Below are 6,439 nucleotides of genomic sequence, written 5' to 3' on the forward strand. Positions count from 1 at the left end.
ACAGCCTGGTATGTGCTTCCTGATAGGAGATGATGATTTGAAGGATCCAACACCTAGGCCCCTCCCCACCCCAAAAAGGTAACTTGAATTTAACATCTAGACTTCCAACCAACAGGAAGCAGAGGAGTAGAGAAGTGAGTTACACATTAAGGGGAAATAATTGGGTGAATATAGAATGTGTGACATTCTAGAACTCAAGTGTAAAATGATTCTTGTGACAATTGGAAATTTGAAAATGGAACAAATTGGGTGATAATGGATTTCTTAGCTGTGGTATTATTCTTATAGTTATGTAGGCCATTGTCCTTGAGAGAGATTAGAGATGAAGCTCACACCACCTACAACTTCTAAATGGCTCAGCAAAATAAAAAATACAGGAAGAAAAACAAAATTAACATTGGATTTCAGTGGAGCCTATATGTATTGTTTATTGTGCCATCTAACTTCTCTGAGAACTTTAATAAAAGTGGAGATATATTTTGTATTTTCCTTTAGTGCCTCTGTGACTTTTTCAAGTTTTGTACTGAGTATATATCCTGTGATTGGAATCAGAAAAGTAATAAAGATTATTAAAAATGCCAGTTGGAATGAGAAAGTGTTACAGCAGTTCCTGGGTTGGCATTGATGAACTCAGCTATACTCATCCTTATTGCTAGGCTGTGACTTAGGAAGAAGTCTCTTTGCTTTGATCATCTAGGGAAGTCAAGAGAACTAGTTGCTTCTAGTAGATTAGTGGTCCACTTGGAAGCTGCCAGAACACACTTGGTTCCTGATCGATGTTCCTGAAACTCGCCCATTGTTGGCACATATGTCTGAAGTGGACTTGCTCTATGCCCCAGTTCAGTTAGCCATCCAACCAACTCATCCTTTGTTGTCCCCTTCTGCCTTCAGTCTTTCCCAGCATCAAGGTCTTTTCCAATGAGCCAGTTCTTCCGCATCAGGTGGCCAAAGTATTGGAGTTTTTCAGCTTCAGCATCAGTCCTTCCAGTGAATATTCAGGGTTGGTTTTCTTTAGGATTGACTGGTTTGATCTTGCAGGCCAAGGAACTCTCAAGAGCCTTCTCTAACAACAGAGTTCAAAAGCATCAATTCTTTGGTGCTCAACTTTCTTTATAGTCCAACTTTCACATCCATACACGACTACTGGAAAAACAGTAACTTTGACTAGACGGGCCTTTGTCGGCAAAGTAATGTCTCTGCTTTTTAATATGCCATCTATGTTGGTCATAGCTTTTCTTCCAAGGAGCAAGTGTCTTTTAATTTCATGGCTGCAGTCACCATTTGCAGTGATTTTGGAGTCCCATAAAGTCTGTCACTGTTTACATTGTTTTCCCCCATCATTGTTCCCATTGTTTCCTATGACCCAGCAACATAGGCAAACTTACACCTCTTGTAATAAAAAGCAAAAATTTAAAAACGCAGAGAAATCAGGGAAGAAGAAACGTTGGCAGTGTTTCTAGTCATTGTGCCTTGCAGATGTGGTGAAGAACTCCCATTTTCCTTCGTAAAGTAGTGTAGCTAAGGACCAGAATCCATTTGAGTGTCTTGCAAGATATATTTAGCGAAATATTTTTATAGACCCTTTCATACTGGGAATACATTATTTGCATTCTGCATACAGAAGGAACTTTTTTTTGTTTTCCCTGCATGTAATTTAAATTCTAGCCAAAAATTTGAGAAATGTTTGAACTGCTTCACTAAATAAACAACTGGGTTGAACTACAGGTTTCTGAGGCTACTGTGTGCTTGCTTATATTTCTGAAGACAGTTATTTCCTGGTAACATTTTTTGGAAGTTTTGCTAAATGTATCTCATAAAAGCGTTTTTGTTTTGGCAACACCATGCAGCTTGCGTCATCTTAGTTCCCCAACCATAGACTGACCCAAGACCCTCAGCAGTTAAAGCACGGAGTCCTCACCATTGGACTGCCAGGGAATTCCCTATAACAGTTTTAAAAACCTTAAATCTTGCAACAAATGATAACTTACTACATAGGGAAAGATTGAGGAAAGATTATGTCAATACTAGAATATATAATGCTCCAAGAAGTTCCTCAGGATTTACTTTAGAAATCTCCCAGAGTTCTTTCTCAGAAGATCAGTCTCAGAAGATTGTGCACACCATCACTCACTCATTTTACAAACATACTGTTTTTCAGTCACTCAGTTGTGACCAACTCTTTGCGACCCCATGGACTGCATCATGCCAGTCTTCCCTGTACCTTACCAACTCCTGGAGCTTGCTTAAACTCCTGTCCATTGAGTCGGTAATGCCATCCAACCATCTCATCCTCTGTTGCCCCCTTCTGCCTTCAATCTTTCCCAGCATCAGGGTCTTTTCCAGTGAGTCTGCTCTTCGCATTAGGTGGCCAAAGTATTGGAGCTTCAGATAGTAAATGTATTGCATCCCTACTTTGCACTATGCTTCATTTAGAAAACCTTGCCAAATTTGCCAGTCTGATAGAAGTCTTTGAAAGTTGTAAGACACTAAGGGCTGGTGTACACAAAAACCTAACTTCTTACTGTAGCAATAGGTAGTGGGAGGAGGATCTGAGAACCCACATCCTTCGTGTTGCCAAGCTTTCCAGTTGGTCCTAGCGGCAGCTTCTAGCAGTACTGCAAGTCATCAACACCAGCTTCATGCTCAGTGTGATTCCAAAAGCTGTAGCATCCCCAAATAGCTCCTCCCCATGGAGCTGCAGACTGAGGTTTTTGCCCTGTAAAGTTAATGCATAAATTGCTATTCCTGAATGCAGGATAAGGTCCCAACCCTAATTCTCAGATTGGGAAACCAGCTGTCCATGGCTTTAGTTATCAATGCTTTGAAACTTCTGTACCCCTAGAGAGGCCTAAAGGGTGTCTAGGACCAAGGGAAGTTGGTGGACTCAATCTGGTAGGAAGAGTTGGACCTCAGAAAAGAGGGGATAGAAAAATCCCTTTGGGCATAACTCCCAGAGGACAGCCTCACAGTGGCTTAAGCAGAACATGCACCTTGGGTCTGGTGCAGTGTTTCTTTAGGATTGGCACACTGGTGCTGAGCTGGGAAGGGTCCATGTGTGCTTTAGGTGAAAGATTCTGCTCTCCCCAGGAAAACTTATTTTATAAAGGTAGACTGCTGCAAGCTGAGGGGAGGGAAAGAAATGTGGATCCCAGTGATTCTTAGATGTGGTGTTTGATTGCATGCCATCCCCTTCCCTCCTAACCCAAGTTACTTAGTCTACGTTTGATTGACATCTGAGTGTGTCCCAAGACAGAAAACTCCTGAATTGTGACCGTAGTTGTGCCGTTCTTAGTGACTCAGTCATGTCCGACTCTTTGTGACCCCATGAACTGTAGCCTGCCAAGCTCCTCTGTCCATGGGGATTCTCCAGGCAAGAATACTGGAGTGGGTTGCCATTTCCTTCTCCAGGGGATCTTCCCAAACCAGGGATTAAACCAAGTCTTCTGCACTGCAGGAGGATTCTTTACCATCTGAACCACCAGGAAAGCCCTTGGCGTCCAGAAAATACAGATACTACAGACAGATAAAGGGATCTTATGGAAGCTAGACTACAAGGAGAGATAATGGGATCTGTTAAAAAAAAAAAAAATCACTGTTAGTGCAGACAGTTTGGATAGGATCAGCCTTAGAAAAAAAGATGGCTCAGGATTTGGTGTGAGACTAGATTGAACATGTCCTGTTCTAGCCTTCTGAGTGTTGTTAGTTTGTCTCGACAGAAGATTGTAGTTAACTTGGGAGAATGATAGAACCAGAGACCCAGCAGTTCTATTGTGAAACTCTTCCAACAGTGGGATGCAGGCAGTAGTCATTGGAGCTAGCTCATTCTAGCTTTCAAGAGCTGACTATACCCATTTCTTTCCAACTCTGTTTAATGACAGCATATTGTCAGTTTAAAAGTTGATCATGGGGGGACTTCCCTCATGGTCCAGTGGTTAAGAATCTGCCTTCCAAGGCAGGAGATGTAGGTTTGATCCCTGTTCAGGAAACTAAGATCCTACATGCCATAGGGCAACCAATACCCAATGCAGCCAAAAATAAATATTTTAAAAAATAAAAAAATTGACCCTAGTGAAAGACTTCTCTAGTGGTCTAGTGGACTCCTCACTTACACTGCAGAGGATGGGGGTTAGAGCCCTGGTTGGCAAATTAAGAGCCCACATTCTGGGTTCAGTGGAAAAATTTATTTAAATAAAAAAATAAAATTGACCATGGTGTTATTGGCAAATGCTATAAATCAGGGGCCCTTCACTTCTCAGGCAGAAAGAGCCCGCTGAGATCAGACACACCTTTAGTGAGCATACAAAGGAAGATGGGGTCTGGGACACACATTCAGTTAATGTATAAATGAGAGCATACAATTTCAAATTCTACTTTGTATCCACTTCGTGGTATGATGGTAGGATTCCCCACAGTATTAAATATTTTAAAGGTATTTAATGAGTTTTCCACTTCATGGAAGTACTTTAATGTTGAACAGTGAATATTTATTTAAACAGGTTCTGGCCAATTAAAGAATAATTTTGTGTGATTTACTTTTCACCAGTCTGTTTTGGTATGTTTCTAAACAGGATCACTTAGAATAATGATAGCCACTGTTAGAACTCTGTAATATTTTCTACCTGTTCTGCTCAATTCAACATTATTGCCACTGCAGTAGTGATGGACACCAATTTTGGCCAACAGGTGTAGATCTCTATTTCAGATTTCCTCAAGGCTGGGCAGACATTGTGGAGGATATCTGGTTTTGTTCTGCCTTGTCTGATCATTTTCAGAATTGGCTTGTACCCCAGCAGTATTTTCCACTTTTCATAATGATTAGGAGCCTAGAGTGGACTGACTCCAGCAACTTTTTCATCTTTGCTGCCACCAGCTTCCTGTCTTAGATGTGGGATGTCCCCTAGCCAAGAACAGCTGCCAAGCCAAGATTGCCAGAAAGCAAACATATTTTAGGTTGTTTCTGTTCCAGTGTGTCCGTGGTTATCGTCATCTATCTATTTGAGTAAGAAAGTCCTTTAGCCGACCCTGGACTCCAATATATTATTTAAATATGGAAAGCTCTAAGTGGGCAGATAAGGGTGGAACTTAAGTTACCTTGGAGGGCAGAGCGCACCCTCTGAGCTCCAAAGGCTGGAGATTCTAGGACTGTACAGATTACATAAATAACGTGATAAACAGTTGTGCCTACACTGTCATCTGCGTTGGGACTACTTGCCCGGAATAGATTCTTGGAGCATTACTGCTTTCAAGAATGTTTTTGTTTGTGAGAATGTTAACACCAAATTGCTCTTTCTGACAGGAGGTACCAGCTTACACTCATTACCAGTAAAATACACACGTTTCCCCACAGTCTTGCCAATATTTCCATTTTTAGGTGGTAGATAATGTGATCAGTGGAATAGGATACCTTATTGTTGACAATTTATTTTCCTTTCGCAGAGTGGAAGATCATTTTTCACTAGAAGGCTCCTCTGGATTTTTTGCTCCCCACAAAGGGCTTGCCCCTACCTGTGCCTCCCTGCCACCCAGCCTGGGGAGTAGGGGTTGGAATTCTCCCAGCTCTGAGAGGTGGAAGGAGGGAGTAGCTGGGTCAGACACTGCTCCCCTGCCAGCTGAGAATGGGCCACAGCCAGCTTCTCAGCAACATTGAGGCCAGACGCCCTGGTCAGCCTACCCCAGTCCCTGGTCAGTCCCTACCCACGCTCCCTGTTCCCCGAAGCACTGCAGTTGCCTTTCTGGAATTCTCTGAGGAATGAAGCGCCTGGAAGTAAGAGAACTCTTCCACTCAAGCCTGTTTTCCGGGATCCATCAGGTCCTGACAGATAATGGTTTGCTTTTCTCCCCTACAAGCTGTTTCAAATGTGTGACAAGGACTTTGTAGCTTGTGTTTTGGGGGACAAAGCCCTAGTCAACTCTCCTTCCCCTCCCCCACCTTCTCCCCCGCCCCCCCCCGCCCCCCTGGTCAAGGCCGCATCCGGTCCCAGGATGTGCTTTCAAAAGTAGCATCTCCTTGGTGTCTCACCCCGTGGGCAGGTGCTGGAGAAAGGAGTCGTTCTCACATCTCTTGGTGACTGAACCTTGGGTCACAACTGAGGCTTCCCCGCCCACTGGCTTAGCCTGAGGCCTGTTTCTGGCCTTGGGCGCTTGTGACCAGTAACCAGGTTTGGAGACCAGTCTCCATCCAGCCTGCCGCAACTCCTAGTACAAGGCGCCTTCCCCATCACGCAGGTGGGGACACCCGGAACCAGTGCGCAGCCGCACGGCCCTGGGAGGGGCTGGGGTCTCGGGGTCAAGTCAGGCGGGACGCTGAGGGCGCAAACGCCAGAGACACTGCAAATGCGCAGTGGTCTCCAGTGTCCTGAGGTGGCCGGGTACAGTGCTTCTGCCTAAGGCCAAACTTGTCCGACCCAGCGCTTGAAACCGTGGCGGCGCTGGAAAATAA

At 44.0% G+C, this 6,439-nt stretch overlaps 1 pseudogene; it reads right to left on the bottom strand.

The window, feature by feature from the left end:
* Positions 1-4,529: 4,529 nt before the first annotated feature.
* LOC122692747 lies at positions 4,530-4,855 on the bottom strand (annotated as a pseudogene).
* Between the last annotated feature and the right edge of the window lie 1,584 nt (positions 4,856-6,439).

This window comes from Cervus elaphus, chromosome 4 (genome assembly GCF_910594005.1).
Source record: "Cervus elaphus chromosome 4, mCerEla1.1, whole genome shotgun sequence".
Lineage (NCBI taxonomy): Eukaryota > Metazoa > Chordata > Mammalia > Artiodactyla > Cervidae > Cervus > Cervus elaphus.